The 22,681-nt window shown below is 46.7% G+C and overlaps 1 protein-coding gene, 1 long non-coding RNA gene and 1 other non-coding gene across 4 annotated transcripts in view; 2 read left to right on the plus strand and 1 right to left on the minus strand.

The window, feature by feature from the left end:
- TCF7L1 (transcription factor 7 like 1) overlaps positions 1 to 22,681 on the plus strand; it is a 159,477-nt gene that overhangs the window by 56,034 nt on the left and 80,762 nt on the right. The window lies entirely within an intron of this gene.
- On the minus strand, positions 3,030 to 11,853 carry LOC121490515. Its single transcript, XR_005987701.1, has 3 exons — positions 11,309 to 11,853; positions 9,257 to 9,389; positions 3,030 to 4,486 (listed from the first exon to the last, which is right to left on the minus strand). It is a non-coding gene; the product is annotated as an uncharacterized LOC121490515 (long non-coding RNA).
- Positions 5,639 to 5,711, plus strand: TRNAR-CCU. Its single transcript has one exon. It is a non-coding gene; the product is annotated as a tRNA-Arg (tRNA).

Below are 22,681 nucleotides of genomic sequence, written 5' to 3' on the forward strand. Positions count from 1 at the left end.
TTAATACTTTATGTTTAAGTCTGTGATCCATTTTGAGTTACCTTTTGTATAAAGTATGAAATTGAAGTTGATGTTATTTCATGTCCAGTCACTCCAGCACCGTTTGTTGAAAAGGCTATACGTTCCCCAATGAATTCATTGCAGTGTTATTAAAAGTCACCTGGACATATTTGTGTGGGGGCTGATTGTGTGTTTCCTGTTCTGTTCCATTGACCTATGTGTTTATTCCTCTACCACTACCATGCTGTCACAATTACTCTAGCTACATAGTAATTCACATTGGGAATAAAGATTCCTTTATTCTTTTTCAAAATTATTTATACTCTTTTAGGGCCTTTCTATTATGTTCACAAAGAAACTTATATATGAATGTTCATAGCACCATTACTCAAAATAGCCACAAACTAGAACCTACCCAGATGTCCTTCAATGATGAGTGATTCAAGAAACCAGTGTATCTACACCATGGAACACTATTTAGCAGTAGAAGGGAACAAATAACCAATGCAGAAACAATGTGGATGGACCTCAAGGAAATGATGCCATGTAAAACTGCCAATCTTCAAAGCCTACATACTGCACTATTCCATTTAAATAACATTCTTGAAATAATAAAATTAGAAATGGGAACAGGTTAGTGGTTGTCAGGAGCTAGAGGTGGGATAGGTGATTGGCATCCTCCCCATGAAGGAGGGAGTAGCACAAGGGAGTCCTGTAGGGATAGTACAGTTTAGTGTCTTGATTGTGGTGGTTATACAAAGTTACACATGTAATAAAGTTGCATGGGTTCCCACACACATGAGTGCTTGTGAAACTGAGAAAATCTTGTGGTGCCTGGGTGGCTTGGTTAAGCCTCTGACTTTGGCTCAGGTCATGATCTAGAGGTTTTGGGGTTGGGCTCCCCACTCAACAGGGAATCTGCTTGTCCCTCTGCCCCTCCCCCTGCTATTCCCCCCTCCAATAAATAAAACCTGAAAAAAAAAAAAACCTAGTAAAATTTGAATAAGCTTTGTGGGTCGTGCCGGTGTCACTACCCTAGTTTTGATAGTGTACTATAGTTATTTATGCAGTGTATTCACATCAGGGGAGTGTGGGGTGAAGAATGCGTGGGACTCCCTATTCATTTCTTTTCAGTTTCCTGTCTATAATTATTTCACACTGAAAAGTTAAAAAAAAAACTCAAAAAAACAATGTTATGGTCTGTTTATGTTGCATCAATAATGGCAAACCTATAAAAATCTGGACGTGTTGCCTCTGCAGAAGGAGGGCAAGTGGCTTCTGGTTCTATAACATTTTATTTCTTTAAAAAAAACCCCAGGAAAACAGCAAATAGGACAAAATGTTACCATTTGTGAATTTGGGTTGATGAGTTTATTGGTTTTTAGGTTTTTCTCTGTCTTTTCTTTTTATATGTTTGAATTATTGCTTTATTTAAAAAATGAAATAAATGTAAGAAAACCAATAATTGTGCCAGGGTACATACCTGTCTCCTGTTATCTTGATTTGTTCACAGAATTTATCTGAACATTTAATATTTCTGTAGTAAAACTGCTACTCACTCATAGACTTCTTCCTTCTCTCCATGAATTACCAGCTCTGGGTCGGGAAGCCTAAGAATATCATCCATCTTTTTTACTATGACAAGTTAATTTAATTTTAATTGCTCTTTATAGTATTGCATTATGAGGAGGAACTATCTTTAATTATCTTTTTGGGGGGTTGTTTCTAAAGTAATGTGATCTTGGGAGCTGAGAATCAGCGTTTCCAAGAGTAGCCACCTGACTGTGAACGTACAATATTTGTGCGCAACAGTGTAAACAGACTTCTCTGCTCCTCTGACTGGCAGAGGCTACCCTCCCCTTGAAGCAATTAAAAGAATTCCAGGTGGGTGGTTCTCTCCCCTTCCAAGTCCTATTTCAAACTACAAATGTCGGTTCAGAGATTTTTCTCCCCCTGGAAAATACCGAGTGGCACAAGAATGGGGCCAGGTTTTTCCAGTCGTCATTTAAATAGTGGCTGTGCCCTTTCGAGATCATTTTTCTTAGTGACATGTTAAACAATCTCAGGTCAGCCGGAGTCCTTAAAGGTCACTGTGGGTGTCAGGAATGCAGCCCTAACCAGAGTACAGGATAGGCACACGGAGGCGCCCTTCGGCTCCTCTGGCCCGGAGCCCCATCTCACTGGTCAGGAAAAGGGTATTCTGTTTATTTATTGTTGGTTGGCTTTTAATTTCTACCTCTACCCCTCGGCCTCCTCCATGCTCGGCCACGGTCGGCTGCTGTCACCCACTTGGAGTCAGAGGGGTACTGTGTAGTTGGTGCCCAGAGATGCCGTTGAAACTGTAGAGAAGTCTGCACACCGCTCTTTGTGGAGTGGGCTGGAGTCCTCGGCTGCCCAGTGGCTTTTGTGTGTGTGCAGCTTTCAGCTCCTGTCTGTCAGTCTGAATGGGTCCATTCAAGGGCATTCATGCGCCTCGGAGACCCCGGCCGCTTGGACACAATCAGCTGAGAAGGGCGCTGTGGGCTCTGCACATGAGAATGCGCCTGCTCGGCCTGCCTCCAGAAGCCCCGATTGTTCGGCGGAGCCCGGGGCCCGCGAGTGAGCCCGGAGGGGTGACGCCGGACAGCCATTTGGGGCACATTCATTTTGTGTGCTTGGGGGCTTGGGAGGGGAGGGGTGGGAATACCTTGCACCAAAGGAGGAATGTGCCAGCATGGACCTGCTTACGCTTATCTTTGGCTCTGACCTTCAGCTTTTATCTTTGTGTATCATCCATCTGACCCCCTGCTTGAGAATGTAGACCTTGCCTTTTTTTAATTCACAGTCCTCTGTCCCCTAGGCTCTCAGGAAGTGCTTCTTGGATGGGTGAACGGGGTCGGTGCTCCTTCCATGTAGGCCGAGAGGGCACAGATGTAGACGCACTTTACTGTTCTTGGAAGAGGCTGTACTGCTTGCAGTGCAGGCAGTCTTCTCAACTGGGGTCGCCTCAGGTTTGGAGGGACAGTAGAATTGAGACCCTGAAGGGACGAAAGAATATTTTCAAGGCGGCAAGTGGCCATAGAGAAGGATCTTGAGGAGGCCAGGGACCTGCCTCTGGAATCTGAAAGATCAACCAGAGGCTGGTTTGCAGGAAGGGGCAGTACCTTGGGCTCGCTTGGAACTAGTTGGTGGTAGATGCGGATTTGGGAGCATGGACTTAATTGACTCCCCGTGGCTTGTGCCATTTGGCAGCCAGCACCCTGGAAAGCTCTGGCTTTCAGCTCTGGCTTGTGTCCTTCCTGTGGCTCGGGCACCCTGGGATCATACTGTGAGCAGTGGGGATTGAAAAGCACAGACCAAAATGCCAAGGGGCCCTGGTGTTCCCCAGCTTTGCAAAGTTGTATTTGGTGATCATAGTAGCAGTAGTGGTATGAACAGAAGAAATAGAATCTTCCATTTGTTGGGAGTTTACTGGGTTAAGTGCTTTCTATGTAATACTTCATTTGACTTAAGCTGTTAAGCTGTTTTACACACACACACACACACACACTTGTAAAAATATATGCATAAAGTGCTTTAAGCACTTTGAGGTAGAACAGATTATTATTCCCATTTACAGATGGAATAGCTGAGGGTCAAAAACATTAAGTGGCTTCCTAAGGCTTGTGGCAGAGATTCAGTGGAGACAAGGGCTCAGCTCTTAGCAGTTAAGGTGAGGGCTGTGGTAAGCAGTACTCTGGTGCAGAGAAACAAGTGATTGTCATAATTTCTACCTTAGTAAAAACTAAGAGCACGAGTGGGGAGAGAGGCAGAGGGAGAGGAAGAGGGGAAGCCGGCTTTCTCTGAGTACAGAGCCTGATGCAGGGCTCGATCTCTGGACCCCAAGATCATGACCTGAGCTGAAACCAAGTCAGACGCTTAACCCACTGAACCACTCAGGCTCCCCCAGTAGAAACTAAATTAAAAAAAAAAAAAAGAGGAGAAAGGGAAGCACACACCTTTATTTGAGCCATGGCATTAAAAAAATATAAATCCTACCAAGGCTTTCAGAGCCTCACAATTTAGCTGGGGAAATGTTTCAACCAAGAAACTTTCCAAACTGCTGGCAGCTGGAGGGGTGGTGGCATCTGTGCTGAGGACAGGAAGGAAAGAGCTTTCCCACATCCCCTGGGGAGGTGGTCACAAGCCCACTGGGACAAATGCATGGCCTTTCCTCCTGAGAAAGGAATTGATTTGCTCCAGGGTGAATGGAAGGATGTGGCTCCACTTAACATGATACCAGCTTCAAGACATCAGGCCCCACAGCTTCTCCTGCAAAGCACTGGCACGACATAAGGACTCAGAGACGAGTGCTCCGTGCTAGCTCAGACCGGGGTGAGTCACCAGACTGGCTATGAGATGGGATAGTGCTCCTGTAGGCATAGTCAGCACTTGAGGCAGTGTGTGCTTGGTGCTCTTCTGTCGTGAGCATCAGAAGTTGAGTTCTTCACCGGCTACGATCAATGTCCTACAAGGGGAGGAGACTTCATATTCAACTGCATAGGGCGAAGCCATGCACAGGGAGGGGACAAAGATTTACCCCCAGGCCACAAGAGAAATCATTTTGCAGCATGGAACTTGGCATAATTTTGTTGTTTTTACTGTGGTCTCAGGACCCCTTTCTCCTCTGCCTCAGGGACTGTGTGCTGCATTTGACTGGAGTGTTCCACTGCCAGGCAACTGTGTGGGCCCTGCTGCTGAGGCCTTGGTGGTCTCTCTGCAGAGATTCCCCTTCCCTTCCTATTTCAGCCTAGATAAGGTGGGTCAGACTGCCAGGGACAAGGCATGTTTTCTGCCATCCTTGTTTCTCATTCTGTAAGCCTTGGAAAGACCTTGAGCAAATGACTCCACCACTGCACACTTGGTTGTTTCATCTGCAAAATGGGAATGACTGTAAAAATGGGGAGGCTTCGCTGAGATGACACATGTAGTGCTCTGACACCTAGTAAAGACTTAGTGAAATGAGTTCAGTTTTTTCAGTCCAATGGATTGTGTCTAGGCCTGGGGGAAGCTGATGGTTATTACAGTAGCTGTGACACCACTGGCTGGCAGCCTTCAATATATATAGAGCAGTTGGGCTACAATAGCCTTGGTTTTTCTGCCCTTATATCCTCATGGGTGATGGAGGGTGGAGCCTGGGGAGGACAGTGACTTGTCCAATCTGGATGGACATGTCTAGAAACTGGGAAGTTCATTCTAAGCAGTGTTCAGCCCAGACTGAATCCCAGACCATGGGTTTTTTCTTTCTTTTTCTTTTTTTCCCTCTCTCTGTCTCTGAAGGACATCATTTGGACAATTGGCAAAAGTTGAATAAAGTATGTAGATGAGATGATAGTGTTGTTATCAATGTGAACTTCCTGATTAGGCAAATAAACTGGTAATGTAAGAAAATGTCTTTTTTAGGAGATGTACGCTGAAGTATTTAGAGGTAAGGGTATCTTGTGTGTAACTTAGTCTTAAATGTTCAGAGAATAAACTACATGGGGAGAGAGAGAGGACAGATTAAATGTTAACATTTGGGGTATTTAAGTGGATGGAATCCATTTTACTCTCGAACATGTCAGTAGGGCTAAAATTATTTAAAAAACAAAACAAAACAAAAAACACCTCATCTCAGGGTGCCTGGCTGGCTCAGTTGGTAGAGCATGAGACTCCTGATCTCAGGGCCATGAGTTCAAGTTCCACGTTGGGCATAGAGCCTACATCAAACAAACAAACCAGCCCTCATCTGGTTAGGGCTCACGTGAAATGATCGCACTTGGGTGTCCGAGTCATTGCAAAATAGACCCACGATCAAGATGATGTTTCTAGTGACTCCAACCCTTGCGTGGTAGTAGGGCATTCGTGTGAAAGGGTGGGGGTACGGTGGCCCCTAGGAGTGGAGTGAGAAAGGCCATCTGAGTGAGGAAAGGAGGAGAGGGTGGATAAACTGAGAAAGAAGTGGCCTGCGAACGTGATACCTTTCTACCAGAAACAGAGGGCAGTGGTGTGGGCAGAGAATAGGAGAATTAGCTCTAACTTGGGCCTTGGAGAGTGAAACTGTAGGAGAACCAGGCAGGTTCTTTCTGATGGACAGGGTAGTGGATGGGTAGGTGAGAAGATCCTAGAAGGGTGCCTAGGACCACATGGTGCTTTAAGACTAGTCAGACTTGAAGGGTGGGGTGTAGAATATGGGCTCCGAGGTGCCCTTGAACCCAGGGCAAAGAACCTGTGTGATTTACACAAATAGCATCTCCTGGAGTGCCACATCACAGTAGACACCTTGGGAGTGGGTTGTCACAGAACCCCTGGCATGAGACTTGGGGCTGAATCCTCGTTAGGTCCATGGAGGTGGCAGCGGGAAGCTGTTGCAGCCTGTGGAGTCTGTTGTGAGGCCTGGCGGTGTGCAGACCCCCCTACTTCAAGTTTATCCACTCCACAGTGCTACTTTATTTGAAAATAGCACACGAATGGTTCTTGTTGCAAAAGATTCAAACCAAACAGAAGGAACATGCCAGTGGCCTCCTCCAGCCCCACCCCTGTCCCATCCCAGAAGTAACAGGTGTGGACAGCTCCTTATGGTCCCTCTTCAGATCTCTGTGGTGTCATGTTTGCAGAAGGGCTGGGCTTATGGGCTCTGGAGCCAGACTTCCTGGGTTCACACAACCACTCCACTACCTACAAACTTTGTAACTTTGGGCACGTTACCTACCCTCATGGAAGCCAGCATTCCCTCATCTGTACAATGAGATTAATCATACAGACCAAATAGGTGTGTTGTGGACACTAAGTGAGTTGGCACATGAAAGGTATCTAGAACAGGGCCTGGCATGTAGTAAGTGTTCGAGAAATGTTCGCTGCCCTTATCTATTGACATAATAAAGACCTATTTTTTGGTGGTTGTTAAAAAACAAGTCCTATTCTATTTTCATCACTAGGGTTCTTAGTTACAAGCAGCAGCTCTCAGCTGGCTGAGAGCAGTGGAGAAGGAATTTCTTTCAAGGACATCAGGGTGCTTCCCAGACTTGCTGAGGAGGCTATGGGCTCAGTCTGTGGAGACCAGGCAGCAGCCCAGACCACGGCCACCATTATGCCACAAAACCAGACTGATGCCACTGCTACAGTTAATGTGCTGGCATGTGGCCCCCAGGGTGTGGGGGGTGGACCCTGTCTCCCACCAGGACTTGAAGGGGGCAAGGATTCCTAGATATGGGGAGGGGGGTTCAGATGCCAGGGGCCCAGCATCTCCCTGAATAGTGTATTATTTGCCTGAGCTGCTGGAGAACACGGAGACCCACCATCTCAGTCTTTTTCATGGTTGTATAGTATTCCCAAAATGGACTTGACTTACTCCTGCACTCCTGTAGTGATGAACTTGTAGGCTGTTGATGCTTCTTGCCCTATCCCACCATGCCCCACTGAACACACTTGTTACATATATCTTGACAGCAAAGTGGTTCTTCTGTTGGATAGCTTCTTAGAGATGAAAAAGTATACATGTATTCTTTTCGTTATTGTTCAAGGTAACATTTCTTACATTCTGTGGACATCAAAAGACATTTTGAATACAAGTAAAAATTGTGGTAAGGAGACCTGGGTGGCTCAGTGATTGAGTATCTGCTTTTGGCTCGGGATGTGATCCCAGGATTTAGGGATCAAGTCCCACATCAGGCTCCCTGCAGGGAACCTGCTTCTCCCTCTGCCTGTGTCTCTACCTCTCTCTGTGTCTCTCATGAATAAAGAAATAAGTCTTTAAAAAAAGTGGTGGTAAAATACACATAACATAAAATTTACTCTCTTAGCCTCTCTTAAGTGTGTAGTTAAATACCGCCCTACAATGTGTAGCCATCACCACCATCTGTCTCCAGGACTTTTTCGTCTTCCCAATCAGAAATTCTTTCCCTGGTGAACAGCTTCCTATTCCTCTTCCCCATGGCAACTCCCTTTCTACTTTGTGTCTTTATGAATTTGGCTGTCAAGCAGTTGTTATAGTTTTATCACAAAAGTCATCCACATGGGAGTGATTGCTGGAGGGCTAAGGGATGATTTTGATTTGAGAACGTGAGCATCTTTGAAGAGGATGGGAGTGAGAAGCAGAGACACCACCCTTGGTAATAGTTCAGACTTTTTTAGCACTTCCAGTGTGCCTGGCTTCCTGCCCCGCTCGTGCAGTGCTTCCTGCTGCAGCCATGCCCCACAATCGCCACCATCGGCACTTTGACAATCAGGATGCCTGGGCCAGGCCTGGTGATGGGCCTCATTCATCAGGACTTCATAAGGCTCCAAGTGATTTCAGTGTGCAGGCGTGGTCAAGAACCCCTGCTCTAGAAGATCACTGCACTTAGTCAACACCCCCATCTGGGACAGGGATTAGGATTATTACTAATTTACTGATAGAAAACCAGGTCTGAGACAGTATTACACAGCCAGGAAGGCAGTTCCTGTTGTTACCCTCTCTCCTGAGATGATTTCCACTCACCTGCCCCCATGCTGAATGAGGCCCCCTGTTCTTTTTCCTTCATAATGCTAGAAACACTGTGTGATGATGTATTTGCCTGTTTCGATTCCCCAGTTGCTGGCATGCAATAAGTTAGAGATGAATGAATGGGAAGAAAGCAGTGCACACACAGGTAGAAAGTCAAGAGAATTCCCTGCTCTCACTCTGATAAGGCATCAGAACAGATATGAAAGTGACCTGTTTTTCAGAGGCAGGTGAGGGGCTTGGACCAGTTGGCTGTGATCTTGCTCAGAGTTAGAGTCACCTTCTGAAAGTGGGGAATGACAGGCAGTAGGGCTGAGTGACATGGGCTAGAAGGTCAGAGGGAGGTGAGGTGGGATGCCCTAGCAGGACCTGGGTGCAGGGCTGGGTTGAATCTGCCCCAGCTTGTGCAAGCCGACACCCTCAGCCAGAGAGCCCTGGAAGGTTATCAGGTGATTTCCAAGTCTCTGCCCTGGGTCAGTGCTTTGGGGGTTTCTCAAATGTTGAGCTTGATTTGTTTTTTTAATTCTCTTTTCACCGTGTGAAAATGTGCAACCAAAATAAAATATGTCCAATTAAATAACCCACATTTCAACATACTAGAGACTAATGATGCTGCCAAAATACCCCACATTGGGGCAGAGAAGTCCCCTGCCTATGTCTGTGTTGGAATTCTTATAATAAGTGTGGTATTGGTTAGGAAGCTTGTAGCGATACCTCAGGTGTGTTAAATATTCAGGCATGCGTAGTCTTCTCTCATGCCTTTTTGCAGGTACTCACCCATGCTCTTGGTGGGCCTGGCTTGGGGCGTCTTCATAGCTCAGTGGCCAGTTTAATAACATATGATGTGTCACTTTGTGGAAGTGTCTCATGATGGGTGGTTTCTTTGCAGGGTTTAGATGCATCTTGATTTCTGTATTTGTGATAAAGAAACAAGCAAGGCAGGTTCAGGGTATGGAGCCTGGGCATGATTCCCAGCTCTACCACGTGCTACCTGTGTGGCCTTGGGTAAGTCACCTAACCTCTCTGTGCCTCCTTTTTGTCATCTATTAAATGATAATAATATCACGAGTTTATATAAGTGCAGGTAAAGTGCTTAGAACAGTGTCTAGCAAATAATAATTATCATCTAAGAATTTTCTGTTGTTTCTAGTCTTGCTGTCATTCTAATGATTGCCCTCTGACACCAAAATCGTCTACAACTATTTCAAGCCTTGGACAGATTGAACTCATGCATTCTCAACCAGACTAATATTGCCTCCAAGGGGAACAAAAAATTCTAGCTATGGTAGTGGTGCACGGCCCTCCAGAGGGTCACTGCACTTAAAGAAATACACAGTGTGGGACACCTGGGTGGCTCAGTGGTTGAGCGTTTGCCTTTGGCTCAGTGCATGATCCCAGAATCCTGGGATCGAGTCCCACATCAGGCTCCCTTCATGGAGCCTGCTTCTCCCTCTGCCTATGTTTCTGCCTCTCCCTCTCTCCCTCTCTCTCTCTCTCTCTCTCTCTCTGTGTGTGTGTTTCTCATGAACAAATAAAATATTTTTTTTAAAAAAAGAAATACACAGTGTATCTATGGTATTAAAATTTCACAGAGCAGGAGAGCACAATAGACAAAAATGTCTACCAAGGTGGGGGCAATAATGAAGGAAAGGTTGAGAAACCCTGATTTAACGAAAGGCTCTCCTAAGATCACAAGGCATTCTCCTGAAAGCCTGCTAGCATTTGCTACCACTTACCTGTGGAAATCAAGATTTTTCCCAGTTCTCTGCAATTAAATACAAAATTCAGTAAAAAAGTACAATATTATGTGGCTTTTACAAGACAACGCTTCAATACAGCTGTGGATTTCAGGGTGCGCTGCGAAACACCTTTGTCCTTCTCATTGACTTATCCGATTCTTATGTTCAGGATTTGTGTGCTTGTACAAGAGTTTCCTCTGCTCAGGGTTTGAGCAGCCCCCCGTCGTGAGTCCTGGCAGGTTAGGTGGCAGGTAAGGGCTCTACTTGGGAGCCTGCCTGTGGCCGGGTGGGGGCGGGGGGTGGTGGTGGCCCCCTGGCTCCTTGGAGAGGCAAGTGCTGCTTGAGCACCGGGCACGGTCGCCGACGTGCAGGGTGGCGGGCAGAGGTCCTGGCGCGAGGTGAGGCCATCCATGGGACTCCTCAGAAAAGTTCGGGCCCCGTGTTCAGCGTGATGAAAGACAAAGACCCTCTTTATTGCCACCGAGGTGTGTGGGGGGCTGAAACCCCCAGATGGGGTACAAGCCTGAAAACCAAAGCAAGTTGACCAGCAACCTTAGGTTACAGTCACGTGGCCTATTACTCCTGAGTTTCCCGTTTGGGGTTTTATTAGCTTGTAGTCAAAGGCGACATTGTGAAGAAACTCAGATTAGAATTCCACTCGTAAAACAGCTGGGAGAGGGAGAGTGGGATGGAGAAGCCAGGGAATGGCACAGAGGGGTCACTCCCCCAAATCAGAACCCCAACAAGCGCCATCTGTGGGTGTTCCTGGCTGGTAGTGAAGGAGCTGCGAGCCCGAGCTCCAGGAGAGGTGGAGGTGGCTCCCTCTTTTCTGCTTTCAGGCTGGAGGATCCTCTGATCTAGGAAGAAGTTCCCACGGCCAGTGCTGGGTTGGGGCCCCGACAGCCTCCCACAAACATACTAATGAACAGCACGCACCGGCCATGACTTTGCCAATTGGAAACAGCTTTGGGGCCCCGACACGAGTGTGGAGCCTAATGCAGACCTGATGGGGGGTTCACCAGCTTCTGGGAATATAATGAATATCAGATAAGCAGTGTTCCAGATAAGTGAACACTTGGGGGTAGCTTACCTGAGATGAGGAGGTGGAATGAACCTCTTCTTTCCAGCCCCGGAAGGAGAAGAGGTTTGTGGGAGGCCAGGTGGCGGGCCGTAGAGGGGTGATTCCATTTGACCAAGTCAGAAGGTGAAGACGGCGGCCTTGAGGGTTTGCAGTTTTCCCAGACTAAGGCTTCATCCCTGCCTTCCTGCTGCCTGCTGCGTGTCCCTGCCACCCGTGCCCAGTGGCTGTTCCTACTGGTTCAAGTTGGAGTCCCAAGGACAAAATTGTAATCCGATCCCCACCCCAACTCTGGTGACCTTGGTATGTGTCTTAGACATTTTGTACTTCAAATTTTTGGTCTATAAAATGGCAACCTGCTGATCTTTTCTTTTTTTTTTTTTTTCAATGTGAGACAATAAAATAAAATCCCTGTTCTAGCAGCCAGAAACTGCAAGCCATTTAAAATTTTGTCTCATGTTTATGAGAAAGGATAAAATAACAGATATCTAAACCAATACTAGGGACCCTTTTAAAAGCTCAAATTCTAGGGCAGAAGTTCTCAGTTCTGGCTCCATATTAGCATCAACTTTGTGTGTGTGTGTGTTTTAAGATTCTACTTATTTGGGATCCCTGGGTGGCGCAGCAGTTTGGCACCTGCCTTTGGCCCAGGGCGCGATCCTGGAGACCCGGGATCGAATCCCACGTCGGGCTCCCGGTGCATGGAGCCTGCTTCTCCCTCTGCCTATGTCTCTGCCTCTCTCTCTTTCTGACTATCATAAAATAAAAAAATAAAATAAAAAATAAAAATAATAAAAAGATTCTACTTATTTATTTGAGAGAGAGAGGCAGGGGGAGTGGCAGGCAGAGGCAGAGGGAGAGGGACAAGAAGGCTGTCCACTGAGCAGTGAGCCCGATGTGGGGCTTGATCTCAGAATCCCAGGATCATGACCTGAGCTGAAGACAGACAGTTCACTGACTGAACCACCCAAGCATCAACTGTGTTTTTATTTTTTATTTATTTATTTTTTAACTGTGTTTTTAAAAGTTCTCTCTGAGTGATTCTTCTAATGGGCAGCCAGGGTTAGGACCCATCGTTTGGGGTATGCCAGTTAGATGTAAAGATTTCAGGCTTTATTTCCAGAAATACTGGGCCAGCTCATTTTTTCCTTTTCTTTCTTTCTGTTATGGCTTAAAAAATGCATCCTATTTATTTATTTAATTGAGATATAATTCACATATTATAAAATTCACTCCTTTATGAAAGCGAACGATTCAGTGGTTTTAGTACACTCACAGAATTGTGCAGTCCTCACCACCACTTCGCTCCAGAACATTTTTATTATCCCCAAAAGAAACTCTTACCTGTTAGCATTCCCTCTCTCTCATCTTCTTTCCCCAACCCTGGTGACCACTAATCTACTTTTTGTCTCCATGGAGTTGCCAATTCTGAACATTTCATATAAATGGAGTAACACAATGCATGCCCTTCTTCTAGCCATACAACACTGAACCTGCCTTGTTAGTAGCCCTTTTATCCCTGAGACCTTTTATGTTTGTTTCTGACCAGACAGGCTTTGCAGTCTTCTTTGGCCCTGTGGGCTCTGTGACCTCAGAATGTGTCATTGGGTTAGTGGTTTTGTGCCAAGTTCAGATTCTGATAGAAGATGGTTAAGGTATTAATGCAAAACCTCTATGAACAATCTTGGTTTTGCTTCCATTTTAGGGACCAAACAATAATCTCTCTTACTGATCAGCGCACTTAATAACTGCCAAGTCCTGGGCTTCTGCATGGGTATTCTTCATAAGTTACTGTTGCATTTAATTTCTGAAAAAGTCAGTTCCATAGCCTTTAATCCTTCAGCTAGCATGTGGCAGATATTGGATTGAGAGCGGGATTTAAGGTAAATCAGACTAGCAAAATCTCGGCCAACTGAGGCCCTTTCATCTCATTAAACTTGTTTTATTTTTTTTTAAGATTTTATTTATTTATTCATTAGAGACACAGAGAGGTAGAGACCTAGAGAGAGAAGGAGGCTCCACGCAGGGAGCCCGATGTGGGACTGGATCCAGGGACCCCAGGATCATGTCCCGGGCCGAAGGGAGGCGCTAAACCTCTGAGCCACCCAGGGATCCCCTCATTAAACTTGTTTTAAAGGAACTTTATGAGCTGAGAACTGTTCTTGGTGCTGGGGATCCAGAGATAATGCCTCACTTCAAGGAGCTTATAATTCAGTAAGGAGGCCTTCATTTATCTTACACAACATAAAATGGTTGCATGTATTATAATTTTAGTAGGCGAAAATAAACCCAGAACACAATCTGATGTAAGATATTTTGTTCTGGCAGAAAAGAAAACACAGACTTTTAAAGATTTGTCTTCATGACAATATACATTAAATCAGTCTCCTGACGATAAACAATTGTGCCGCTCTCCAGTCAGTAATGCCATATGGCGGCAGCCCGGGTGGCTCAGCGGTTTAGCGCCGCCTTCAGCCCAGGGTGTGATCTTGGGAGTCCCAGGATTGAGTCTGACCGTAGGGCTCCCTGCAGGGAGCCTGCTTCTTCCTCTGCCTGTGTGTCTGCCCCTCTCTCTGTGTCTCTCATGAATAAATAAATAAAGTCTTTTTAAAAAAAAAAAAAGAAATCCCACATGGAGTGACAGTGTGAAGGAGCTGCACGGTATTCTATCACCAAAAAAAATGCGTTGGCTACGTTGATAACTCATACCAAGGTTTTTCTCAGATATTTAAGAAGCATCCTCACTGATGCAGAAACAAATGGGGATTTCAACCTGTATTTTAAAATTAATTTTAGTACTCTTTTATAATTAGTATGCGAAGAAACATTTCAGGATTGTTTATTCCTTGCTTCTGTAAATCTCGTAAGCAGAGTTGATGCTCCATCATCACTGGTTGATGCAGGTCCAGGTTACCACCTGCCTGCCTGCCATGTGCATAGCACTTTGGTGATAGGAGGCCAGGTATGGTCTGATTCCTTGTCTCCTCTGCCATTTTCTTCCTCACTCATAGTCACCAAGCTCTTCCCACCTTGGACCTTCCCTTGTGCTTCCCGTTCACCCCATTCTTCATTTGGATAACCCCCTCTCAGCCTCCATGTCCCTTCCTCTGGAGGACTTCCCTGGCAGTCCTAATCTTAAATAGCTCTCACCTTTTTCTTTCTTATAACTCCTACCTATTCTGCTCAAGCACTTGTCTCAAACATACACCCATCTATCAGGTATTTTGTATATACACATCTGCCACCTATCTGTCTCTCCGAGAGCAAAAACCATGTCTAGTCTCTACTTCCATTTACAGAACATCCATCATGGCATCTAGATCATGGCTGGCAGTTATTAAATGGGTAGGTATCTGGGTGAATGGGCGGCCTGATGGGCTGATTGGCAGGTGGATGGGTTTCTTGCCCAAACAGCCACTTGAGTGCAATGACGAGGCAGGCATTTTCAAGGTACTGGGCATGTAGCAATGAATAAAATGTCAGTTCTCCACTTGCTTACTTTCTGGATGAGGGGAGAGACAGTGAACAAATACACAGTGTGTCAGGTGGTGATAAAGAAAATAAAGCAGAGGGAGGCACATGGAGAGTGAAGGTCAGGATGCCTTGCATGTGGGTGTCAGGAAAGGTCTCACAGAAGTGAGGTTTGAGCAGAGACATGAAGGAAGTAAGGGAGTGAGCCATATCCAAATCATTGCAAAAAGCTAAATTCTTACCATTCCATGTTTTCAGAGTGATTTCTAGGTATGTGTTTATCTTGTCACACAAGCGGTTTTAATTTTGCCACAAGTCTGAAGCTGAATACTCCAGTCCAGTGGGGAGGGAGCCTCTGGAATGATAGGGGCTGCCTTTTTTTTGTGGAAGAGATAGTTCCAGAAAGGGGGAAAAAAAACCTGTTTATGGTCTACTTTTTTTTTTATCTTTTTTTATCATTTTTTATTATCTTGAGGAAGTGATGGATCATAAAATTCTGATTTTTCCCCCCTTTTTTCCCCTTGGGAGTCAATATGAAATTTATTAAGAGCAAGGTTACTTTTCACAATATTCTGGGCTTTGCAGGTCATTGATTTCTTTTTCCTCCACATCTTTTATAGAATTTTACAGTAGTCATTAAATAACAGGGTCAAATATTTCTCTTAATCTAAAAAGCACCCCCTTAAAACAGTGTCTAGTCATGAGAGTTTTCTCCAGGTGGGACAGATGAATGTATGCATCTAATGAAAAAGCAGGTGAGCCAAGCAGGAAAGGCCTAGATTGTGAATAAGGCCGTAAGGCCCTGTGGATGGTTCGAGAGTCTAATGTAGAGCCTACTGGGGCATGGAAATGCAGGTGGCATCTTCACCTCCCTTTGCTCAAGACTGTGAACACAGTTACTATGAGGCCACTGGCACTTGTCCTGTTTGAGTATGTGAATGAGACAGGAGGGCCCTGTTGGATGTTCTATCTCCCATAGTTTGAGGGTGGGGGCTGCCATTCCAGGAGTTGCTGGTGGGCCTGCTTCTTTTTCTGTGATCTGCCCATTGCCTGTGGTACTAGAAGGATCTACATGAATATCTGGAGGGGCTTCTTGGGTCAGAAGAGGGAGTGGGGGAGATATGGGAAGGATGCTCAGAGGCATCCAACCTGCAGAACCATCAGGACAGTGATTCTCAAAGTATGGTCTCTGGGCCTCTGCTTCAGAATCCTCCTGGGTGCTTGTGGAGATGCACATACCTCCTCACCCCAAGCTGCTGCATTGAAGGACTGTCTCTGAGGGCTGACTCAGGAAGTTGGTCCGGGTAATGGGGAGCAACATCTTTGCTTGGAAACTTAGTTCTGCAAATACTGCATTTTCAAGTTATAAGATGACTTCTTCCACAAAATGTGTCCTACACGCACATTCCCAAGGAGTCCAGTTGAGCAGACACAGAAGTCGGTTAGAATGTTCATGAATTAGAAAACTGTCTACCTTCGTTGAAGAGATCGGTCTTTGAGATGTGGATATCTCTTGCTAAGAAAAGACAGCATTTGGGTCTCCATATACCTGAGATCCTGGAGGTTGAAGGAATATGGAAGGGCCTGTCCTAGGTTGTACCCATGGGGACAGGACATAATCTTCACAGGTCATGTTGATTTCACCAGTTCTTCTTGAGTTCCAGCCCTGTATCAGGCCTCATGGGGGACATTCCCTGTGATATGGCCGTTATTGGCTCATAGTGACCTCCACCCCGCCCCCTCCTTGCCTCGGGGCCTCCTCTCCCACCTGCCCCTTCCCCACACAATGCTGAGTGTCCCCATCATCATTCTAGCTTCTCCTGGGAACTGTCTGCTCTGCTGGGGAGGCCTTGGGCCTAGCACAGCTGCAGTTCCTCGCCAGCACCCTAACATTTCTGCTGACAGCAGGGATCTCTAGCAGTGCCTCAGGGTCATTGTCAGGTTGACAAGATGGACTAGAAGTGCAAAGGGCTAGGGGGTTGAAAGCAGGGCTGCATTGGTACAGTAGGGAAGAAAATAAAGATTAGAAAACAACCACTCTTTGCAGAATGTCTCCCTGGAAAACCCTAGAGGATCAAGGAAAAACCCACCATAAACAATGAGACATAGTCAAGGCAGGAAAAGTTTTTGGTAAGCCATTGAAGAAAGTGTCAGATGACAGTGTGGAGGGCTGGCTTCATCCGGGTTGTTCCCGACCCCTATCCATGTCTAGTAGGACCTTTTCTTTCCATGGTGGATGATAAAGGAGCACTACCTTGGGGTCTTATACAATGACATCACTTCTGGAGGGCCTGCCATATACCAGATTAGGTTCTAAACATACAACTCAACAAAAGTAATCCTCACACCAGCCCTGGGAGGCAGGGACTACTAGTGACTACTACCCTCATCTTCCCCATTTTTAGATAGGGAAACCAAAGTGTGGAAAAGCGAGGAAACTGTGCCAAGGGTCTCATGGCTGAGAAGTTGTAGGGTCGAGGATTCTACACAAGGCTTTACCCACACAGTACTGCCTCCTGCCACACAGCATGGTGAGTCTGCTCCCAGACTCAGCTTTGTTCCTTCATTTTAAGGACAACCCCTACACATAGTTGGGATTTGCTAAACATTGCTGAATAAACCTGTATTTCTAGTGCAGTGTTCAGGCTTCAAAGCAGCCAGTATGGCCCTAGGAGCTCAGAGAGTTTAGTTATCTAAGGATCCAAGTGCTTTATTATTTTCTGAGAGCCTTTGAAACATAAACAGTCCCTTCATTAATTAATTAATTTAGGGATTGATTTCCCTGCCCGGAACCACTGAGATAGAGCTATCGACAGTTAGTTACAGCTGTTCATGAACTGGCAGGGGTTGTACAAGGAGCTACCACTAAAGTCTGTGACTTTAAGAGACTAAACCCCTCTGAATGTCACCATCTTCGTTCATTTCAAAAGAAGAGGCCAGGTCGATAGTACTGAACTCAACAGGTCATTGTGAGGTTTGAACGAAGCAGTACGTGGAAGGGTCTAGAACTGTGCTGGCACATAGTAGGGTTTTTGCAAAGACTTCCTTTGTATGTAAGTCTCTCCCTGTTCTACCAGGAGGACATGAGGCTGTGAAGGGCTTCACAAAACCTGATGACTCATAGGACTTGCTCCCTGTCTTCCATTAGCTTATAATTTAGGTAGGAAGGGCTGTCTGAAACCACAGACATTTAAGTCCTAATTCCAGGTGTGGAAGGAAAGACCTCACATTACAATGCCTGGTCAGATGCATGATGCACTCTTGAGTGCATGCATGTCCTGTGCCCACTGTCCCAATCTCCTTTCAGATGTGGCTTAGAACTGGAACGCTGATCTTACAAAGTTAAAAAATGTGATGTAAAAATGCAGCACCTCTTGGAAAAAAACAAAAGAGGTATAGGGGTTCTCACAGGTGTAGCGATGCTGGGCGCAAGCTGCTGCATGGTACCAGCCAACAGCATTCCCTCCGATGAGCTGTGCCTACCCCTCCAGCAGAGCCACATTGTCTGGGCTAAAGGCCGGGCTGAGCTCAAACCCTGGCCCCACCACTTAGCAGTGGGCATGACCTTGAGCTGGTTACCTGTCCTGTCTGTACATTCAGGCATTGATGGTGCCTCCCACCTAGTCTTGTTGTGAGGATTCAATGGGTTAGTCCATGGAAAAGGCATAGGGCCCACCTCCTTTGGTACACAGATGATTACTATTGTGGCTACTGTTATTTTCATGACTATGCTCTACCTGCCTCTGGAAAAGCTTCCCATGTTTCACCTGTGGTTCTGAGGAAGGAAGGCTCATTGAAGCCTGGGTTCTTGATGGTGTTTTCCAAGGATCTGTGGATTGACGAGCCTGAACTGGAAGGGGGAGGAGAGAAGACTGGGCAGGGGGACCTGTAAGAATAAAAGTTGGGAGATGGGAAAGTGTGCATTACTGAAGTGGTGGCAGATGCATGCACTCTTCTTACGACTGTTGAGTGTTTTCTCGCGTTTCCATATGAACTGCAATAGGCTTGGGCCTGGGTGCAGGTCAGTATCTTCAGCCCCTGAGGAAGGATGTGCTTGTTCCCAGGCTGGGTATGCCCAGTGCTCAAGACTAGAGCACCAACCCGCTGAGCAGGCTATGGTCAGGGTCACTGCGGGGTCCAGATGGCGTCATACGGAGGGTCAGAAGACCTGCCTGGGTCAGTTACAGGACTAGGAAGCCTTAGAATCCACCCTCCTCCCCCTCCGGGACTAGAACAAGATACGACTCATTCCCCCTAGCAGAAGAGACTTTTTTTTTTTTTAAATTATTTATTTATTTATGATAGTCACAGAGAGAGAGAGAGGGGCAGAGACACAGGCGGAGGGAGAAGCAGGCTCCATGCACCGGGAGCCTGATGTGGGACTCGATCCTGGGTCTCCAGGATCGCGCCCTGGGCCAAAGGCAGGCGCCAAACCGCTGCGCCACCCAGGGATCCCCAGAAGAGACTTTGAATGGAGGAGTCCTGGAAGTTGGTGGAGTAGGCAGTCGGGGGAAGGGAGGTGTACAGGATGAAATGGGGGTGGGTTGGGGGGAAACAAGGCAACCCAAGGGTGGCCCAGAAGAAGAGGAGAACAAAGAGAAGGATGGAAAAATCTCTGAGAGTTCTGTGTGCTGGAGTCAAGGGAGGGCTTGTAGGGCTGGATGTGGGGGATGCACTTTAGCTCTTTTTGGACCCTAGCAGCGTCGATAGGAGCCCACTTTGGGCTTCAACATGCTGAATTTGGGAGTAGCCTTTGTCTACCTCAATTTCCAGTTCTGCAGTCAAATGCTCTACCACTGAGCTATACCCCCGTATTTCCAGTTCTGAAATTATCGAACAGTCTTCCTCACAATCAAATCCCCATAAATCAAGAATATACTGCGATTTTACCACTTCTACATCCAAGTGACACCTCCAAAAATATCCTTAGTGAAATCCCATGCCCCGATGTTTTATTTGGAAGGTAGGGTCACAGTATTTATGTGTCAGCCATAAATACTTGGATGAGAGTTTGAATTCCTAAGAGTCTGCCACTTCCGGCTAATAGTATTAGATCCTCGGGAAGTGTCCTATGTCGTAATAGACCAACAGATTTAGAATTTTAAGCAGTCATGGAAACAAACAGGTGCTCGATGCAGCTAAAAATAACTACCCTGGGAAGTGAAATTGGGGCCAGGCCAAGGAGTTGAGGTGAGCGCACTGTGCTTCAGGAGGTGGTCAAGACTGTGGTGAGAAAGGCAAGAAGAGAAGAGTCCTGAGCCCTCAGGGCTGTCTGCCTTTCTCAGAATCTCTTTTCCGTTGTACTGGCTGTTTTCATCCTCTGAACTGAAGCTTCATGCATTCCCCATCCCCACCCCCAAACCTAGCTTTTCTGTCTGGATTTCCCAGTGAAAGGCCCAACCGACAGGGGCTCCTCTTGTGTGGGGACGGTGAGTGGTGGCTTCTTCTTGCTCAAGTGCCACCCCTGAGGCTCCCCGGGGGTACTGAGCAGTGTGAGGGTGTCTGGGGAGCGCTTTGCCTCAGCAGCCCGAACCTGGAGAGCACTTGGAGCCCAGACATTCCAGACCATTTAATCCTTCCACTCCCGGGAAGGGCCTCAGCCACATCCTCCATGCCCTGCCGCCCTTCCTGAGGAATGAAAGGTGGTGGCTGTCAGCGTGTAAAGGATGGGAGGGTGACAAGTGGGGTAAACACAGCTTGTTACTACCAGATTCAGTTACCGACGGTGCTCAAAGCTCAATGGCCAGGGGCTTGTGCAGCCCTGGAGGACAGGGCGTCTTAGCCACCACGAGCAGGATTCTGGGAGGAGGAGCTAGCTGCAAGTGTCATGGAATATTCTCACACAGCTTATGGAGCAGACAGAGCTAGTAATGTTATCGCTACTTTCATCGGTGGGAATTTTGAATTGGGAACCTTGCTTTGACCCCAAGACTAACGAAAGCTCCACAAAAGACCTGTCTTTACACCAGAGGCACAGTGTGTGATTCTATGGGTTCGAAAACCAGCAAAATTCTATTTGGTGATAAAGCTTAGAACAGTGGCTACCGTCTAAGGGGGCAGAGGAATGTTGACTGGCAGACATGTGAGAGAACCTTCTAAAATGGATCCTAGAAGGTTCCATATCTTCATCTGGGGGTGGTTACATGTTACTTATACATGGAGAAAAATAAGCTGTATATTTAAGATGTGCATACATTACTATATGTACATCTCAATTAAATAAATATGAAGAAAAGTATGTGCATAAGAAGGAGGTCCGTGAAGAGAAACACCCTGGTGACGTTTGAATAGTCTAGCTTTTACCACACTTAGAGTTTGCTGTTTCATGGCCCTCGGTTCCTAAAAATCTGGCATGGTTCAGCCCCAAAATTGAAAACACCAGCCACCTATGGAGAAATAAAATAGCAACAGGTCCCTTTCCAAGTTTGACAGTCAGGAGAATGACTTGGAAACTGCCAGCCCTGCATCCTGAATTAGTCTCTCCATCATCCCACAGTTTATTGAGGTTATTGGGGCATCACGGTCACGCTGACCCAGCTTTAACTTGTGACTCTGCTACTCAGTAGCATTAGGGACTTTCTAGAAAACGGTTGCCCCCCTCGAAGGTTCCATTTCTCCATCTGTGAACTAAGTGTTCTTCAGCAAAGGAGTAGCTGTAAAGTACTCAGTTCAGTGCTTAGTACTTCACAAAAAATCAGTGACTAGTTAATGCTGCCAGCGCCACTGAATTGTGTGGGACTGGAGGGGCTCCGGGAGCCATGCTGCACACCTCTGTAGTCGCTCCACCAAACACTTCCCACATGACCCAACTTTTCCTACAGTTGGGACTGCTCCAGGGTGCAGAGGCCCCCTCTGGCTTGGCAGGATTCTCTGGCTGGAGCCTCTGCTGGTTCTCAGAGTAGGAGCGTGGTCGAGTTGGACGACAGTGTACCCACGTCGAAGCAGCTGTGGCGAACATCTGGCTCTGATTATCTGGCTGGGAATGGCTGGGGGTGGGAGCTCCGTGATTTATACATTGCTCCTCTGGCTGTAAATCCCATCTCTAATTGTGACTTCTCTGTCCCTAATTGTTTGCAGAGAAGAGAGGAGCTCAATGGCTCACAATCCCTGGCAGGGCCAGAGGCTGCTGGGGGGTGAGGTTTGTTGCTAGGACACCACCGTCTTTGTTTTGGTCTCTGCTCAGCAGTGTTTTTAAGGCCCTGTATACATTTCTCTGTATTGTTAATGTAATTTGTTCAGGCAGTGAACAGCCAAGTTCAGCCGAAGGAATCCGATACTCATAACAGAAACACCAGAGGCCAGGTTTTTGTGGTCAAATTAGGGTTTTGAGGCCTAGGAAGAGAATGAAATGTTTGAGCTGGGCCAGGGGGACAATCTCCCTTTCTCCTCTGTGCTAACGCTGGCCTGGGTTCAGCTGCCTTGCGAAGCTTGGCTTGGGGGGCACTGAGTCTACCACCACATTCAGGGTTGTTAGGTGGGGAGCAGGGCTGCCTTCTCTGAGAAAAGGAATGCAGATTGTATTCAAACGGGATGAAAGGGAGCTCACAAAGTATGGGCAAGTTTGGCCCCTCTGTGCCCAGCCTTTTCCTGGCCCTAAGCTCCAGGCACCTTTTATCGTCTCCCACTCCCACCCCTGAATTACTGGACTGGTGGGGAAATAATAGTTGAGATCTGATGAGAAGGTATGTAACTCTGCGAAATGCAATTTGCCCCTTGTTGTTGTCTGTGAGGACCCACCACCCCTCTTGCCATCTGGGAACTTCGCACCCTGCTGTGCTCAGAGTCTTCCCAGATAATGGATTCCAAACAACTTTCAGGGAGTGGTTAGCGATGCGAACTCAGTTCATCCTACCCTCTTCATTTTGCCTCAAAACAAAGCAAAGCAAACATTACCAATCCACATTTTCCATGCTT

This window comes from Vulpes lagopus, chromosome 5 (assembly GCF_018345385.1).
Source record: "Vulpes lagopus strain Blue_001 chromosome 5, ASM1834538v1, whole genome shotgun sequence".
Lineage (NCBI taxonomy): Eukaryota > Metazoa > Chordata > Mammalia > Carnivora > Canidae > Vulpes > Vulpes lagopus.